Below are 21,080 nucleotides of genomic sequence, written 5' to 3' on the forward strand. Positions count from 1 at the left end.
ATAGAAGAATAGATAAGGAATTATTCTATACCAATAATTCAGTTTCATGTATTATTCCAAAATATACGAGTATAACATATCATCAATCTTTTTCATTCATAAAATACGTTTTTCATTTCATCTTTTATCCGCAATCATCGTAAAAATCTAGAACTCGTCAGACTATATTAAAGTAAACAATGGTTTGAATTCAATATCGCCGCAAGCTGTAATAAGATTCTTGTAGCTGCAATCTAAACTCTTATTATTTTGATCACTGCATTTCTTGTCTATGCGAATTCATTGTTTATATTATCTTCTAGAAAGCACTATGCTTTATAGCTATAAAGGGATTTGTTTTTTTTTATCGCACTTATGATGGTGGAAGCCATACAAAAGCAAATTTTTCAACTTTTGTTTGTTTCTATGTTTTTTTAGAGAACACACTATCGAAGAGTTCATAAATTAATTTTTTGAATCTATATTTCACGAAATACACAAAATTATTTATTACCTTTCCGAAACCTTAGTCCGAAACAATAAGCCTTCGCAGAACAAGAAAAACTAGAACATGCTTTAGTTTGTATTCATTTAATAGATAGACAGATTATTGAATACTAGCTTCCGCCCGCGACTCCGTCCGCGCGGAAAAATTAAGAAAAATTACGATTTATTTTTTTTCTACGTTTTTTATGCCCAGGATAATAAGGTATAATTATACCAAGTTTCATCGAAATCGAACCTTTAGTTTTCACGTGATGCCTGAACATACAGACAGACAGACAAAAATTTTTTTAATCACATATTTGGGCTTGGTATCGATCCAGTAACAGCACACAGTGCTATTTATTTTTTCGATATTTTCAATGTACAGAATTGACCCTTCTACAGATTTATTATATATGTATAGATTAGACAATATTATAATATTAGATAATTTATAACTTCATAGAATAATCATATTTTACTACGAAGTTATATAAAATTATTTATTTATAAAATTACGATGTCTAATAGGTACATGCTGTGTTACAACAATTTTTTTATAAAAAAGTCATCGCGCGCAAATGTCATTTTGACAGCTCAGTCACAGATAAAAAACGCGCGAATACCACGCATCGCTTCGAACACAACAAGACTGTAGTTTTATTTCAGCCATACATCACTCCTGTAAGACACACATTTGTACTGATTCATCTCGCAAAACGTTTCTAAATCCGTTGTATTCGTAAGGCGAGAAGCTAACAAAGCGTGAGTGTTCTGAATTTGACGTGAACATGCACTCGTAATGATTTATTTGCGTATTTTAAAAATGATAAAACGTTTCAGTTCGCGAGTGCTCTTGTTTGTGAAAATAATAAACTATGGTAAATAACATTTTACATTTTACATTAGGTATAAATTAAATCAATTAAGATTAGAAATACGAAATGGATTATTAAGAATTTTGTGTAGTCAGTGAGTCAATTCACTAATCGGCGCTTGTTAATCACTAATTGAAAATTTATTGATTTAAGATTTTTTTAATCGAAATTCGAAATTTAGAATAATATGACAAAAATTGAATGTGTGCCTTTAAAATAGTTTGTTTTAATATTAATTTATCAAACATTTATATAGAATTCCATAAAATTTAAGTACGCAATGTTTCCGCTACATAGAATCAAATAAATATACGAAAGTAAACTCTAAACAGTTAAACACCTAATGTTAATCTACACTAATTTACACTAATATTATAAAGAGGAAGACTTTGTTTGTTTGTTTATTTGTTTGATTGTAATGAATAGGCTCATAAACTACTGGACTGATTTTAAAAATATTCTTTCACCGTTCGAAAGCTACATTATCCACGAGTAACATAGGTTTTATCCCGGAAATCCCACGGGAACGGGAACTATGCGGGTTTTTCTTTGAAAACGCGGGCGAAGCCGCAGGCGGAAAGCTAGTGTTCAATAAAAATGTTAAAAATCCCTTTAAAACCAAAACACCTAATCACTTTAATCCGCAATCATTTCAGCATAAAGATATTGTTATAATAGCGTCGTAATAAAGATTTTTACGAATGCTATTAACTGACGCTTAAAAGGGGACATAAATGTTTATACAGAGGCTTTATTCGACTCGTATTCGGTACCATTGTAAGCCACTTTGTGCTCTCTGAACTTTTAACTGCAAGCGACGCAATGTTAAGATCAGTGCAGATACGCGTCGAGATAAATTTTCATGTTACATGAGACAGAACGCGTTTTTTTATGATAAAACGTTGATTTTTATTGAATTATTTTTAAAGTTATTGTACTTACATTTTCGTTATTTTCGTTATATTGTGATTTGTAAAAAAATATACTTCGATACTCGGTAAAGTCTTTTCCAATACTTAAAAGTTATCTTCGTCAATTATGTACTTTTCTTCTTCTTATTTAAATAAGTATTTGGTAACGTAACCATTCCATAGATAATTTTACAATAATAATATGCCACATCCTTGTCACTCTTGATTGTTATAGTGAGGGTATGTTGATATTTGTCACGTCACGTAGAGGTGGTAAGTCAACATCTTGCTGTCAGAGCGGAAACACGTCGGCATGTGTCGTCTCAAAGATATTAATTGCCGTTCAGTACGAAAAATGTACCAAAGAACTAGTATGTTCTGTGATCCCATCTAGAGGCATAAATATAAATGGCTAAGTTTGTTTCACCTTTCTTCCTCTACTTAGTTGTTTATTGGCACGTGTACAAAAAAATCACGTAACAAAAATGTGAACGTATCCTTGCAGCTTGCACTTTGCTGAAATCCGTTTATGAAATTGAAAACACACGCACCAAACTCGCTCCTAGTTCGAGTACAAAATTTCGCTTCGATGACAGAGTTTGTTCAGTGAAGTTGGACTGTGGGCAGCGCTTAGGTCAAGTACGTATTTAATCTATGTAGCTTTAAATTAAATTGTCTGAGCCTTTTGTTAAATGTAGTTGTTGAATTACATTTTATGTAGTATAGATCTGGTAATAATTGTTTAGTGCATTTAACGCATATGTATGTACCTATATAATCCATGAAAAAATTAATCTATAATAATATTATAAAGCTGAAGAGTTTGTTTGTTTGTTCGATCGTGCTAATCTCAGGAACCTGGTCCGATTTGAAAAATTATTTCAGTGTTAGATAGCCCTTTCATCGAGGAAGGCTATAATATGTATATCATCAGGCTAAGAACAACAGCCCCCCTAGCCAAGTGGCTTTCTGTTAGCGTAGCGTTCAATAGAATAGACTACGAATGTATGAGATTGACGTAAGCTGTAGATACGTTAGCGTAGCGTTCAATAGAATATACTACGAATGTATGAGATTGACGTAAGCTGTAGATACGTTAGCGTAGCGTTCAATAGAATATACTACGAATGTATGAGATTGACGTAAGTTGTAGATACGTGTATCTACAACTTACGTCAATCTCATACATTCGTAGTATATTCTATTGAATGTATGAGATTGACGTAAGTTGTAGATACGTGTATCTACAACTTACGTCAATCTCATACATTCGTAGTATATTCTATTGAACGCTACGCTAACAGAAAGCCACTTGGCTAGGGGGGCAGGAGCGTAGCCACGTGGGTGAAACCGCAGAGCGTAGCTAGTTTGTAATAAATGATTCTTTTAACGACATTACAAACATGTTAGTATTAGATAACTATATCCAAAAGATAAATATATACCGTTAAATAATAAGCTTAGACAATGTAAAAATGAATTTCTTCGTCCATTTTTCTGGAGTCACTTTATAGCCAACTTGTAAAATGCATTTTTAATATGACGTGAAGAAAGAGCCAGTCATTATATAATTCAAGATGAAATTTAAAAATGACAATGTAGAAGTGGTTTAATGTAACTTTTTGCATTATGCCGTACACATTTTATATTTTACACTCTTTTACTTTTTCCGTCGTTTGAAGCAATATTATTATACCTAATGGGTAATTTTCCTTTGGATAGAAATTGTTATGGACTGAATTTAATGTCGATTTAACTCGTACATTTTCATGGTATAATTTACGTATAAAGTTCTATCACAGTATTACAATAGTGGTACTATATTGTCGTCTTCAGCTCAATTATTATGGCTTTAGTAAAAAAGCCACCTCTCCTTTAGTATAGGGTATTAGTACATATACTTTATATTATCACCTGTATTTGAGTATAAGTTTAAGTATACGAACAAGTTATCTATAATTATTATCATTATCAACGAAGTTACCTTTTCTGTAATACTTTACACGGCTCATTTTTGAAATTATCTTGCTCGATTCTGTTCAAAAATTTGAGGATTATGTTGGAACTTGAATGTGTCAAACTATGATATATAAACTACGATATAACTTTTATGCAGAAAACGCTCATTACAATCTATGAATTTAAAGAATAACTAATAACGTACTATTCATTTTATTGAGCTGATGATTACCTTTTACCCCGGTTGCCTGGAATAGATCACTGTGTAAAATTAATAGGAAAATAAATAAAAAAAAGTAACGAAGCTCGATGTCGCTCCTAATCTCAATTCCCAGATAAAAGATAAATCTCAATATTTCCTTAGACAAATTTAAATATCGCAAAGGCCGACGACTAAACGTCTTTCATTACGACTTAACATAAATGAAACTGAATACCTTCTTGATAAATAATTTCGTCAACGAAACGAAAATAAATGCGTCTGTGAAAACCTAATAAATGACGGAGGACGGTTTTTTCGTGTCAAAAAAGTGAACAATTTATTACGACAAAATGGCTGTTAGAAAAATGAGCTTTCAGGCCTCCCACGTACTTAAGATAAATTGCAATACAATATATTAATAACAAATATTATGTAATAAATACCACTTTAATTAAAAAAGAATTATTTTCTGTAATTCGTAATTCCCAGTTTCTCCAAATAAATGTTTCAAAATTAGTAGAGTATAAAACTTGAAGTATAATAATTGTCGAACTCTTCGTGTGTAAGTAAAATATTGACTTTAATTATGAAAACTTAAAAAAGGTCTGCTTAATAGTTTCAGACATAACAGTACAAACAAACAAAAAGATCATTCCTTTTAAAAATATTATATAGTATATACCTAATTGGAATTAGGTCTATTCCACTGACTTCGTTTTCTTTTTGAAAATGTAAAGCAAAAAAATTGATGAAATAAAAAAAATAGTTATAAAAGTTTAAAGTACCTATAAAGCTTTCAATCACAGTTATGTAGTGGAAATAACATCACATAAAACATGCCGGTCTGTCAGTGTTTCTTCAATCTTATTATGTATGCATTCTCTGTTGGACATTACTATGTAGGCACACCATATTACTAATACAAATGGGACTGAGATTTGCAAAAATAATTTTGAAGATAACTAGGTAGGTATGTTATCTTTGGTGAGGCAATCACTTGCCATTACTTTTCGATCTGGATAATCAAAATCAACGCCATATTTTTTTTCAATTCCTATTTTATGCGACGGTTTATTAAAAGAGTAAAAAATGTCTACTAATAACTAACGTTATCTATGCGACCAAAAAATTGTTGAAAGCTAACATTTGTATGTATAAAGTTATTCAATGGGATATTAAAATGGAATTAATTCTAAATCAGATATTATAGGAAAATCAGCTATCTGAATAGTCAAGTGATGGTTATCAGGTAAATAGACCTTATAGAGATAGCCAACTAAGCCTCCCACTACTTCGATAGATATTTAAATAATTACAACATACTTTCATTCGAATGATTACAGAGCTTGATTAATTTAAAAATAACTTCCCCAAGTCCAAAGATAATGATTATACAATGTCACCCTACACCTGACCGATTCCAATTTCCGATGCCATACATCTCGGAGCTAGGTCTATTCAGGCCTCATATAGCCTCTGTCGGGAATTAAGCCCCCATTACGGTTCCTCTGTTCAATGTTCTTGTAATACCTAACTTTGACTCCGGCCATATTATTCTAATGTATGCAGCCTGATTCATAACCTGCTTGAAATTGTAATTTGCTGGATAAGCTCTTGATTTAGGATGTGTCATAAATCTGTATTGATGGCATCGATAGACATTTAAGGAAACTAAGTCATCGAAATAATTGAAAAATACGCTGAAAAATTGTTAAATCGACTTACTATTGGTGTTCTTCTAAATCTTATTCTTGAATCTGTAGAGTGTTTATTTTTCTCTTGGTTGAACTTTTGTTTCTGAAGCCACTATTAAATGTAGGCTATTAAAGTTTAAGATCATAATTTGATGATATTTAGACCCTCATTCATTTTATTATTTACAAAAGATGTAAATGATAATTATACCACAATATACAAAAATGATATTTCTCACTCTTGTAAACCATCTTTAACTTAAACTGATATTGCCAAATGAAATACTAGTCTCTATAAATACTAATCAAATAAATGAAGACGCACTTGAACTAAAACAATATTACTACCATCAAAATAGCATCGCATCTCAAGCTTTACTAAGCATGAAGTCATCTGAACTACGAACTGGATTAGAGAGCCAGTTCTGTCAACATCGTATTATTATCTATGTTACTATGCTGTTTACAATTGTATAGTATTAAGGAACTTGATCATTAATCTCAAGAGTTGAAGGAAGAAAGAAAAGAGAAAATTTAAGAGACATCGCATAACCATTCCACCATACTTGTAATTTCTACATTGTATAATATCATAAAATTAATAATTTTCGTTTAATACCATCCCTAAAAAAATCCATATTATGTCATCTTCTTTACAAGGCATCGCTGTACCTGACAGCGTAAATAATTTCTATGTTTTAAGTTTAACATACTTCCTAGAAGTATAATATTTCTTTGAAAACATCGATCTTATTTTCTGTTTTTCTGCTAATTGTAGTTGAAAGTAATCCTAAGAGATAGTGTAATAAGAGATAGTGGCTAATTTATATCAGCACAAACAAACCCGGTTGGCTGATTGATGGATTACGCACGCAGGTCATAATCAAGAAAATATTTCCAAAATTAGAAGTTATATTGAATACACGAATTAAGATCAATATATTTATCAATATTCTTTGCCATATAATATGGCGAAAAGGTCTTCTTTTTTATCCGATACCTAAGTTCCTAAGAATCGAACGCGACGCGACAATGTACTTCTACCGCCTATAAACTTTTTATAGATCTCCATGAAAGACGTGACAAAATCCTCCCTATAGAAAATATGTCTTCATTGAAAATAACTTTTCTCATACATCACGGCACCAGCTTTAATGATTTTACTTTGAAGGCAAAACCGCAAGTAAAACGTGACGTTAACTAACTTTGTAGTAACGTTTGCCAATTCATCCAAAATTCAACTAAACAATATTCACGTTGTAGGAATATATGTTTATTTTATTATGTATATAACTGGTATAAACTAGCCATTCAATCAGAGCTATTCTCAGAAGGGCTCTCAAACAAATACACGAATAATGTGATTGTACCCAGGGTCAAAAAGACCCCACGATAAATTATATCGCTCTCGTCTTTATCGCAACGAGCTACGAATAAATAAGTTAAGGTTTTATGAGTTTCCATATTGCCCTCATATTTCTTTTGTTACCGGGGTGTTTTGTAAATGTTTATTCCAAGCAATTACGACAGATAGCAATGTAGTCTCGTCTTTAGTGGGTTTCCTTATAATAGGAGATACAATTGGGAAATGGGAATACAAATTCTCTTCTACGCTTTGTTGCAATAATTAGTGCTATAATATATTATGTATCTTTAAGAAAAAATTATAATTTATTGGATTTTCTCAGCCGATATCTCTATGGTATGCATTCAAAATTCTTTCTGTCTCCAGGAATAAACATAATATTAATAGGTAACACAGGGTAACACTAAGATTGTAACGATGATGGTCCAGCACCAAATTTTTTGACGTGAGTTTTTGTTTTTTGATTGTAAAGGTTGGTTTATTTTCAAGAAGCTCGTATTTTTTCGCAGAAAATATTAGTGGATAACATGCATAATAGAAGTAATTGCTCTAATACGTATTTAATTGACATCTTATTGTATCGGTTTCACAACGATGGTTTCCTAATCACTTCTTTGCTATACACACGTGACATACAAAATAATCCAACCTTGACATTAAACTCTGAGTATTTGAATAACTCTACTACGATGTTTTATACAAAGTTCTTTTGGTTCTTCATACAGAAGCATTCCTCTGTACGTTAGTGACAAGATGAGCACACTTTGAATTTAAACGAAAATCGGCCATCAAATGAAGTGCAGCTCAACCTGTAACATCACTATTCGTACAAGTTTCAGTGAAGCTGAATTTAAAAAGTAAAATAAAGAGAGCAGTGACACAAAGAAATGTTCCTCGTTTTTGTGAACTCCCCTTTGTTTAAGCTGGGAACACAGTAAGGGTCTGTATATAGACATTCGGAAGGAAATGGGTAAAATAAGTATTTGGTGCTATAAGTATTAAATATGCATCTAATTTTATCATTGTTTAATTTTGTTACTACCGTCAGATTCTATATAATATTATTATAATTAAGTGCTACCACATAATACAATATAATAGTAAGCTAAACGCTACAGAACGGACACTCTCCGCCTCCCGCCAAAATTAAACACTTACCTCACCCCGCACGATCAACCTTTTAAATGGTCCGCATTTTTCTGCAAGGACCAAGCAAGGACGATACGCAACGAAGATTGACAACATTAATCAAATCGACTTAAAGTAATTTTATTATTTTGGATTTGTGATTATCGTTTTTCGTAGAAAATGGTTAGATATTGTGCTGTTTACGGATGTATTTCATCAGAAAAACGCGAATTTTTTTTTACGTCACAAAAAACATTTTTAAGACACATATTATCCACTTATCAAAGCTACATTATACCAATTTTCTTCTCATTATGCGCCCTACGCTTAAATAATGTACATAAGAAAGACATACTTCTACAGAAAGTATAATAGTTCCCATATGTCCATATTTCCGCTATCGCTTCCGCTACTACATAAGCAAGGGCTTAGTTTAACTGACGGCGGTACATGTCACATACAATGCTCAGAAACTGCACGCTTACCGCTCTCGACCTTTGCTTTTTACAAATCGTCTCAACACAGGTTAGTTTGAATTTTGCTCCGTGTTGAAATAACATTTTCGAAATACTTTAGTTTCTCTTTCAAATGTTCTTGACACTTTAAAAACTCCAAAATGTTTTTGGTGTAAAAGGAGAAATTCGGTGTTCATTCTCTATGAAATCATGATAAATGTTTAACGTGTTTCAATTAGTGTAAGTGTGGAAGTGTTTTCAGCATAGTGCACTGATTGTCTTCTTGATAAAACTGGTGTTAAATAACGCATTACTAAAAATATCTCTCTATATTCCAAATGAATTTTCAGGTCTTTGTGAAGAGTTCCACGCAAACAAGCAAAGTGAACCGCAACGCCGCGTCACACAATGCTAAGGAATTCAAGAGCAATTGAAATCGACAATGGAACCAAATCCCAGCCATCTTAATTAGATGTGCGACCTTGATGTATAATTTTGTTAGTATGCTGGAATAATCTCTTTGTAGGCTTATGTTTAGCGCTGATTACGAAGACCATTAGACATTGATTAAGCACATACGCTCAAATAACCTTTAGAGCGCTAATGCACCATACATTTGAGATAAAGGGGAACCTTTAGTAAGATTAGTAGAAGGAATAATGAATACATTGCATATTGCTTCACCAATTTAATGCATTACTTAACTATATAATTTTGACAACTGTTCGCGAAAAACTAAGATTATTCTATTTCATCTCGATATTAAGTTCTCTCTGCAAGTGCGAAGTTCTTTGAAAGAGAAAAACTGTCTTATTGCTGTGACAGTTTTGCGGATGATTGAATAGGGTTAAATTTGACGTTTTAGCTCGAAGCGAAGACTGTTCTTTCCGTAAGTTCTTATATATATAAGTTGTTATTTAATTTGTAAAACTTCCCATTAAGGGATAGTTGTTATAAATTTTTTCGTCTTTACCTTTCTCGCTAAAGTTAGCGTTAAACCTTTGAAAGCTTGGAAATGTTTCGAATTTATATTATAAAAATAGAAGAAGACAAAAATCGATGTACTTATCTGGAATAGCTAAATAACAAAAAACACAAAAAATTCGGGAAAATAAGAAAATTTTTTTTCTTAAATGCCTTTTAGTTGTATAATAGAAGAGATAATCAAAAAGGATAAAAGGCAAAGATTTTCACCTAATACAACACGCACACACGAGAGGCACAATTTCGACCGATTAACTTCGACCGCCAAATACGGCCAGCATTTTCAAATCATTTGAAATAGGGTTGTCAAACTTTTTCCTTCTTATTTAAATCGGATTGTAAAACTTTATGAAACGAGTAGTCTTAGATAGCATCTTAGCTAGGTATTTTTATGTCGCATTTCATTTACTATTACATCTAGTACCTATAATTACATTTGATATTCGTAGTATGAAATACATAGGAAAATTAGGTTCATATCAAAAATTGTACAGATGCGTCTTATCTTTTATCAATAAATGACTATGAATTTGGAACTTAAATAAAAATTAAAGATTCATATTGATAAGTATTTTCAATAAACTGCCAGATTAAAAAAAGTACCTGTTAGCAAGCAAGTAGTACCTTTGTTAAAAGAAAAATCTTCAAAACAATAAAAATCTATGTCATTTCAACCCTGAACGGAATACCCTCAATATAATGACTGAAAACTTTCCCGATCGACGAAAAAATATACCGAACTCCGATCAGGCGGTCCCTAAGTAATTCGGGCGAGCTGAATAGCTGTATTTCGAAGGAAAGTTACCTAAACTTTACTGAATAACGCTGACTTTAAGCGGCTTAAAAGTCAGATGCTATAACACCGTACGAATAAACTATTCGTAACCTATATTACTGCGATTTAAGTTCTTGGCGCTTCGTTCTTTCCGTCGTTTTATGTAGAGATGTCAGCTGTACGACTTTATCTATGTGAAAGAGCGTGAGTTTGCAGTATTCAATTACCTGTTTATTTTAATGTTTTAATGTTGTGATATGATTTGTACGCTTAATATAAGAAAGGAATTATATGTAGGTAACAATGTTCCAATAGCAATTAGGTAAGATTAAATAAAAATAAATTCTTGGAAGCTTCAATATTTTTTGTTACAAGGAGAATCTTGTTACTAAGAGTCCTTAGAGTATTAAGTTTATAACAATAATTGATTCTTTCAAACCTACAGTATGTAGTGGATACTCATAGTCGAACTCAATCACATGTCCCCTGTATATCACTTAACGTTATCTATGAGGGTATGGTTCCCCATATCTGAACATGACCTAATTCATGTCGAAGCGTACTCCTCTACCCAATAGTACTAAAACTTTCTTGACATGTGACATAAATCAAAGTAGGAATTATTTAGTATACGAGTATAGAATACCTAATAGTACTATTACAATAAATGTATGTATCTAGAGATTGAACTAGATCATTTGAACTGATGATGAATGCAGTAACATGTTTAAAAAATGTGTGTAGTATACACACGTAAGAAGTGAAACTTCTTTATGACCTTATTTTTCAAAAAATAATTTACTATATTATGCAACTTTACAGAAATACCTCGAATCACACGTGGTAGGGATAAGTAAAAGATGGCGCGTAACGGAAAAATGTCACGCGTAACGAAAACATGTTACACTAAATTTTTTCCAACCGAATAAGAAGTTTCACTTCAATAAATAAATAAAGAGTAGGAAATTAAAATCACAAGTCATTTTTATGCGGTAAGTCCTCGACACAACAAACTTGGATATTTTATGATTAAAATTTTAGCCTTGTAGTGAAATATACCTACTTAGTACTAATATCGTGAATAAATAAGAAAAAATGTTGTGTGGTTTTATGAAACCACGGTAAAAGTGAAACTTTTTTTCACACTATATACATTTAACTAAAAATTATCGTATTTGTACGATAATTATAGTGCGTATCGTGCGTCACGCGACATGCGCTACACAGACCAAAAAGTTTGAGACGATGTAATAAAAGTTTCACTTTAAAAATTGAATAAGTCACTTTTACCCAAAGAAATCAATATCAAAAAAGCCTTTCCAATCAGAAAGTCGTTAGTAAATCAGAGAGCTGGGAATAAATTATAAAGATTAACTTTATATTTCCAATTAACAAATACAATCAAACCTAGTTCATCCAAAAAAAGATTAACGATTATATTCCTACTTGAATAATTGATTTATTGCACCAAATAAAAATGTCACATCGTTATTAAACATAGGTAATAATTACTCTACTCGATAACAAATTAAAGTGAATATTAATATCATGACATATTAATCGTATCAAATTATTAACGAACTTTTCAATAATGCTCAAATAAATTTTATATATACCATTAATAAAATTCAATATTTCACAGAGCTACGTTCCCGGAATCATTATTATTTATAAGTAAAATGAAGCAAATAAGCCGCATGTTTAATTGAAACAGAAAATTAAAGTCGATAATATTATCTCTCTGAGAAACAGTCAACTCTAAACTGAACTAAATACAGATTATCAATTCAAACTATTACACTTGCTTAGCTGTACTAAAATATTTGCGAATATGACCCAATGGCCCCAACTGAATAAAAATAAGTACATATTGCCTCTTTAATCCTGAAAGTTCTATTTTTAGTAAGATTAAGCTATTTTTATTTTTCCTAAGATTAAGCTATTTCACTCGTCATACGTTTCAGTTATCTTCTGTTTTAAAACACATTCCCGCGTTTTGCCGCTCCATTAATAGATATTTACGACTGCATTAAGTAAATTGCTTGACCGACAAACCTGCAATTACGAGGTACAAACACCACGATCCCAATTTAGACGAAAATTGACTTTATCACGAGCGCAAAGAGCATGAATTTGAAATTCCGTTGCTGGTGCATTTTTCTGCGGCGCTTAGCAAAGCCAGAACTGTTTTATTGGAAACGCTGCTTTTTCTACGCTCCAGTTCTGGAAAATTCTGAAACATACGATTTTTCGATTTCGTTCAAAGAGAGCACATATCATACTTAAGTACCGATACAGATTATCAAAGACTAACGAACGAATAGATTTAAAAATTCTTTTCATGCCAACTCATAAGCTACAATCTTTCTGATTTTATAAATGCAATTACCGTTTATTGAATGAAATATGTTTTCAAACAGTATTTTCAACTTTATGAGGAACAATTCCATGTCAAAAAAATCTATTAAAAAAAACAGATTTATAGTTTTTCACAAAATAATGACCTATGTTCTATACTCTATCCTCCCCCTTCTATCCGCTTCTTTTAATATTTATATTGTATTTAATAATAGGATGTGATATCATAAAATGCTTGTAAATTTATTTTATAGCGCACCCATTCTAAACTATGTGACATTCAATCTATCATCAATATAAAACTCAAAGGTGACTGATATAGTGATCTATCAACGCACAGCCCAAACCACTGTACGTATCGGGCTGAAATTTGGCATGCAGGTAGATGTTAGGACGTACTTAGGCATCCGCTAAGAAAGGATTTCCCGAAATTCTTGCGGGAACGGGGAAAAACGGGGATGCACGTACAAAGTCGTGGGCGGAAGCTAGTAAACAATAAATATGAGATGACTCTGAACGGTTTCAATATTTGCTCACATCTACGTAAAACATTCCATGTTTTTCCACTAGATATATTGAAAATTAACAATGACAATTTAAAAAGTCTACTCAATTTTTAGCACGCTCTTATTATTTTCCTGTATGTTTGGATGTAACCGACTCCCTTAGATTTTATTTGGACATATTTATTTCAAAGAACACTTATCAAGAACTAGCTTTTCACCCGCGGCATCGTCCGCGCAGTCAAAGAAAAATCCGCATAGTTCCCGTTCCCGTGGGATTTCCGGGATAAAACCTATCCTATGTCCCGGGGTAAAAAAATAACCAATGTTCTTTCTCGGGTATCAAAATATCTCTTTACCAAACTTCATGCATATTGGTTCAGTAGTTAAGGCATGATTGAGTAACAGACAGATAGACAGAGTTACTTTCGCATTTATAATATTCAGTATGGATTAGTGACAATACCATGATTTCATGAATTCCTCCTATTACAGCGTGTTTTAATAATAAAAAAAAAACTATTGTTGAAATATAAGTAATAAGCGTAACTTCAAAAAGCTAGTTAATCCTACAAACTTGCAGTATCCAAACTTGTAACACTATAAATAAACCCGAACGTTATCCCATAACCTCGCTATACATCTCTGTCACATCCACTTAGACCCATTTAATGTACTTACTACAATGTAATAGAAACCTAACGAGCCTGAACCGGACAAAAGCAATATTGTCGAGCCACCTGAAGTGTGATTCTCTGTACAAAGGGAATTTAATGGCAAAGAATCGTTTGGGACACGCCTTTTGAAATGTTCTCTATAATTCTGGTGTATTGAACGCTAAATTCTGATACTATTAATAGATTTTTCTATTAATTTTTAGTTTAACATTTTATTTTAAACGGAGAAGAGAAAACTCATGAATCGCGGCAAAAGAATTTTGAGGGCAACACTTTTTTTATATCGTCACTTTTTTTAAAGATTTGATCAAGTTGAATTCACTAAAATTCACAATATCGCTATAACTTACTTATTCATTACCATGAATATGACTAAAATATAAAATAGAGTTAAATAGTTAATAACACTATATTTACAAGCAGCCTCAACTTTTATATACTTTTGTATACGTTACGTATATGTACTGCTCAACTTTGTATACGTTAAACTTTAATCAGGCAAATATGTAACTACATTAACTCAGTGAGAATTTTGATTAGGCCAAGACCCTAAACGGCACTAACGTGATGCATACGCAAAAGTTTTTTAATCTAATTTATATTCATACCCTTGACAGTCTCATGAATACGCCTACATACAAAGGCAATCAATTTACGTCTAGACCGAGAAATGCAATGGTATAATAAAATAGGTAATACGGTATAAATTATGCATTGAACGTACTCCTTCCTAATCTATAGAATTCTATAGACATCAAGGAACCATCAACGTATGTACATTTAGATGAAGGTATTAATGAATCCAACAAAGCAAAACAAAATGTTAAAAGCATTGGGGTAGGCATGGATAAATGTGCGGATTATGTGGGTTGTCGTTAAATAAGTCACATCAAAATATTTTGTGTGTTTTTCCGCAATCATATTACCAGCTTTCCATGCGCTGATTTACCTTACCTTCCTCTAGAAATTCACTAGGTACTAATTGTATTTTTTGAGCTTATCATAACTTCTAGATTTATTATTATTTGAAGCTTTCGTTTCAGAATTTAACGTCAATATTGAAGGTACATGACAAGATTGAAATACTATAAGAAATTAAAGACTCACACTTTGCAGCGAGCTTGGTCACGGCCCACGGGGCACTATGTGTTAGAAACACTTATTTTGTGTCACGATACTTTTTTTCAAAAATCTTATTTTCGAGTAAAATCAAACATAAGAAGACCTATTTCCAAGACCTTTTAATTTCATCACTTTCTCTTCAGTTATATCCGCTCTTTCAGCATTTCTAGAAAGATCTCGAAAGGGTTTACAACAGGACTCAACAGTTGATTCGGGCAGTTTATAGCGGGGTATAAAACAAACGAGGGTAGGCCGCAGGTGAAGTGTGCCCCGCGGGAGCGATACTTCTGATTGGCCCGATTGAACCCGATTCAGCATCTGACTTTCATTTACGAGGCTTAGTAAGAGGAATTCAACTTTGTTTATGAGTAGAGATGTAGATTAATTACTGGGGTTTGGTTAAGGATAAGTTGAAGGGAACAGACAAAATATGGTGAATATTACATTTTACAACAAAAAAAGTATTTGGGTTTTTTTATAAAGTTAAATATTAAGTTATTGACGCAATGCAACAATAAAGACACTGTGACAAGTCTTTGCGAGGGGGATACAAAAATATCATAAATGTTTATACCAGCTCGCAACGTAAATATTACTGAAATTAAGTATATAAATTATCCATATCATACCCACAAAAAAGGCTTTCCAACGTTTCAAAAACATGTGTTCTGATTTGTGACCATGAATCCCAGAAATACGTTCATCATAAACATTTTTGTTTTTATAATCTTTTATTATATTTTTATAATCTATTTTTATAATCTATTTTTATAATCTATTTTTATAATCTATTTTTATAATCTATTATAGTCCATTTATAAAGCAGGATATCGTAATAAGTGAAGGTACAATAAATAACTTAACCAAAGACCGGAACTTTCCATTTAAGACTTGAACGCTTCGTGAAAATAAAGTTTGTTTTCCATAGTTAAATGTGAAAAGAAATAGACTCGTAAACATGTTTATGCAGCCACGCTGTCTTAAATGACAGCAAATGTGCAAGTCTAATAGCCCTCTTCACAATGGGCAGCGTTGGGCGAATAGAGGCAATCACGATAGTGTAGAGCGCCTAAATGTCTATGATCGGATGTCATTGTAGATGCTTATTCGTAATCGCCGTATTGGCGGCAATCATCGACGATTGTTTGTTGGGCCAACGCTGCCCATTGTAAAGAGAACCCATAAAGTATGGGGTTATGACGCAGTCATACTTAGTTACGCTTACTGCGTTTCGTCTGATGTGAAATTTCCAGAAAAACAACGATGCAGCGATATAAGGAGAATTTTATAGGGAATTTTATAGGGACTTTTTAGGGATATATTTGAATGGAAACAATTTATGTTCGTATTACGTTTATTAGCGAATTAAATTTCAATGTTAAGAGTGCAATATTCATTTTTAGGACAAAAAATGAGCTAAAGTGAATCTTTATGAGTGTGACTTTTAGTCTACAATAATGTTTAATGTCTTATAAAATTATGTATGCAAATAAATAGATAGGATGCTAAAAATTTACTGCAATTTATCAATGTAGGCTGAAGCCTGTAGCAGTAGATCATGATATCACAAACATAAACCTAACCTTTATAAAAAAAAAAACATTTTAGGAGGTAATCTAGGTTTACTTAATGTAATAACAAGGTGAATAAACATTATATTATTTAGCAAGAAAATACAGAGAGAAATTACGTAAAACCTTATGTAGAGACATTTCCCTCATAAATATTATCTACTAATTTCAAAAAATCCATTCAATCTCCAAACAGCCCGCAATCTCACTCCTTACAATATTAAGTACGTTACAAATAATATTTTCAATCATATACAAAGTAGGTACCTACGCTAACTCCATTCCCATTGTTATTTACACAAAATAATTTCGCATATATAAATAAGACAGAAGAGTTTGTAATCAAAGAACAAACGAACGTCTACAGAGGATATTTACATATTCCACGTTTGATCTCAATAGTGACGCAGAATCGCAAATTTATTCCCTCAATGATTTCTCAGACCTTCGAAATATTGATTATAAAACAACTCAAAGCAAACATCGATCAAATAGAAGTGCAAATACTGATTTGTTTTTTTATGTTCGATTACAACTTTAAAACCAGTTGTACTTCAAAACCAAATGCGTAGTAACCTTCGCACGTCCTACGCACGTTATTTGCGCGTAACTAAATCTGTATTTTATAGTAGGACGCGTAAGACATACCTCAGAGAAAGAGTAGTTACATCATACTATCATCATATTATCAAATAGCCTAAATTCATATAATTACGGTATGAATTAAAGAGTAAATACAAATATACATTGTTCTAAAACCTCGTTTAGGAAAGGGAGATAATTAATGACTTGGGTGTGACTTTTCACCATACTGTACAGATGGTAGTTTGAACTAAAAAGTCGGAGGATTGTTATATAAAATCCTGAACTATTACTATCCTAATTCCTATTACACAAAGCTATACGCCTGCTAAATTTTAGTGACAAGTCACTAATGATTATGTTGATTTCCATCTTAATTAGATCCACTAATAACATTAACTGTTTAACAATCCTTAAACTTGACAACGAAAACTAACTCCTTACCGACTTAAACACTACTGAAAAAAAATCATAAGCTATAGGTAAGTATCACGAGAAACTTCCTGTAGCATCTTTAAATTGAATTTTCTTTTAGCTCAGCGCACTACCTGCGCTGTATTTCACTCGAATATAACAATGGAGTGGGAAGACTTATTCCAGACGAGGGATTTTATTGAAAGAAAGTCTTACAAGATATCCCGTTGACGCCTTTATCGTATTTCGGTTTTCATTTTTTATACAGTCATATTCAATACTAGTAGTGCTTGCTTTAATTTTTATTGGATTTTGATTCGTTTCTTAGACCGACTTCGCAATAATAACTTGCTTTTAAATTAATCAGAGTCAAGTAATGTAAATTATAATGATTGAGTCTTCGGATTATATGTCACCTCCTTGAATAGTTTAATGATATATCTAGTAATTAAATATATACACTTAGGGCCGATTTTTCAATGCTTGGATAAAACTTATCCGTCCAATAAAGTATTACACGATAATATTAAAATGTCACGTAAACTGTCCAATACGGGCAATTAGAATACGTTTTTAAAATGGTAGTTTTATACATTATTCGACGAATAAGTTTTATCCAAGCATTGAAAAATCGGCCCTTAGAGCATTAAATTAATGCTCTAAATATATACAAGTTCTGATTGGCGTATTTGCATATTCATATTCTGTATTCATCACGTTTCTATAAGATAGTTTTACATTAAGTACCTATTCTCAAATGCAAACTAAACAGATATTAAATTTCTGCAAAAATCATACGTCATACCTACAATCAAATAATAACACGTACTTAGCCACATAACGCTATTATGGGGAAGTGTAAATTGTAAAGTTTATGTAGACGCATCTTAATTTAACAAACTACACGCATTTCTACATAACGAAGTTAAGCTGAGATCCCCCTGTATTAGGGTGGTTATACGTGAGCGACGAAATACTACGTGACATGACAATGCGGATATTTATGATTAATATATAAACTTGTTAATATTCATCATCAGCCCATAAATGTTTCCTATACACACAACCTTCCTACTATGATGCTTCAAGAAAATCGGTGCTACTGCGTCATTTTAATATAGACATGAAATGTTATAATATATTTAATTTGTGGAATAATGACACATTTCTGTAAAAATAAATAATTTTCTAATAATTTAACGTACTTATAATGACTTATATTAGCGACACATAAACCGTTAAATTTTCTGATATACTTAGGTATTTAATTTCGCATTAGCCCAACAATATTATTTCCTCCTTCTTCCCTTTTATATTTACAAGAAAATAGTAAAAACGTACTAAAATTGTTGCAAATAGACTAAGCCCATTTGCGTCACATCTAGGGGCAACGGCTAAGAAGGGAGAACATAAACCGTCTATTTTAAAGGACCATAACTCTGAATTGAGCAATGAGATAAAAGCTTTCTTACAACTTGTCCGTATTATTCGTCGGGTTATCTTTAACCCTAATATATTTTAATATACCCTTCTTGATCTATTCTACTTTATTATTATGACGAAAGATCTGAACAAATCTTGTTTTTATAGATTCCATATTATGATCTAAGTACATAGAATGTAAAACTTTTTTTAATGGAAAGGAATATTTTTGTCTGTCTTTTATCGGTAAAAAACAGAGCTTCCGTGATACCAAACTATGTGGCTTTCCTTACCCAGATTGAAAATCACCCAAATTGATTTCTTAGCAGAACCGGATAGGTATTTAGAGAAAACATAAGACCAGCTTAATACCCCTTGGCCCTTACCTAAATTTTTATGTAATGAAACGATAGACCAAACAATATTATGATAATAGTACAATAATTACATAATTTAATTCCACTACAGAAAAGGCATTCATCAGGGTATACGGAACTTCATTTGCGCCCCAAATTATATGGAAAATAAATGTAGTATCTACATATTATATTCATCCGCTATATTTAATCAGAGTTCATTTTCCGCTATGTAACGTAATAACGTGTTAACAAAGCATGTTTAAGTAAATTACCGCGAAATGTGTTATAATACTGGTAATATTAAACTTGTACATTTTCGTTGCAATTTGGAGGTGTATCTGAAGGACTTGTTAAATTGTGTACCAATTAGTTCAATTTGTGAAGGTAAACTTTAATTTGTAGGTAACATTTTGTTAAACCATAGCATCCGTATATGGATTTACATCTCATACTTACACAAGCAATTGTTTTATGTAGTATGTAAATATCGGTAAGGAGGCCGGAAAATCCATCTAGCTAGGATTCATTTTTAGAAAAAAAAATATTTCTCTCAAGAAAAATTCATTCATACAGGTATTAACATGACCAGTTCAAATATTAAAAAAAATAAAATGATAATGTATCGCAAATACCTTTCATCACCATTAAAGCATCTCTAATTGAATAGAATCCACTACCATATTGAATTTCCGTCACGGTATTTTCATTTTTTTTTTGTGTATGAAATTCGCTTTAAAACTGAATTCTCAGAACAACTAACAATACTATCACACAATACTCGTCCATATGCTATTCACAATTTGTTTATTTTTATAAATAATCAACAGCATAAAGTACCTACAGTCTGATAGTTTTATTACGTTTATACGCTATTCGTCGAGTTGTTTGCATGGTTCACTAAATTCTGCTTATTTTATAGGATAGTACAAAAAGTGTTAATGATAAACTTCATATTTAATAGAAACAACTATTCTAAGAGTACCTATAATCTAAAAAAATAAATAGTTTCACTTTTATCTGTATTTCTGTACTAATACTAATATACTAATAATATTATAAAGAGGAAAAGTTTGTAGGTAATTATGTATGTATACATGTATGGTCACGCGGTTCACGCATAAACCTCTCAACCGATTTTGATGAAATTTGGCACAGACAATCTTTAGACCCTGAGAAAGAACATAGGCTACCTTTAATTGCGAAATATGTACTACGGGCGAAGCCGGGGTGAACCGCTAGTACTAAATATTTCTGT

General features: G+C 31.8%; 1 long non-coding RNA gene across 2 annotated transcripts; it reads left to right on the forward strand.

Moving 5' to 3' along the window:
* The first annotated feature begins 1,145 nt into the window (after nucleotides 1–1,145).
* Nucleotides 1,146–9,558, forward strand: LOC123695619. 2 transcript variants are annotated; one of them, XR_006751954.1, is made up of 3 exons: nucleotides 1,146–1,346; nucleotides 2,760–2,893; nucleotides 9,409–9,558. It is a non-coding gene; the product is annotated as an uncharacterized LOC123695619 (long non-coding RNA). The 2 variants fall into 2 exon arrangements; XR_006751955.1 differs by lacking the exon at nucleotides 1,146–1,346 and adding an exon at nucleotides 2,553–2,670.
* The last annotated feature ends 11,522 nt before the right edge of the window (nucleotides 9,559–21,080 follow it).

The sequence above is a fragment of the Colias croceus genome, chromosome 11 (assembly GCF_905220415.1).
Source record: "Colias croceus chromosome 11, ilColCroc2.1".
NCBI classification, from domain to species: Eukaryota; Metazoa; Arthropoda; class Insecta; order Lepidoptera; family Pieridae; genus Colias; species Colias croceus.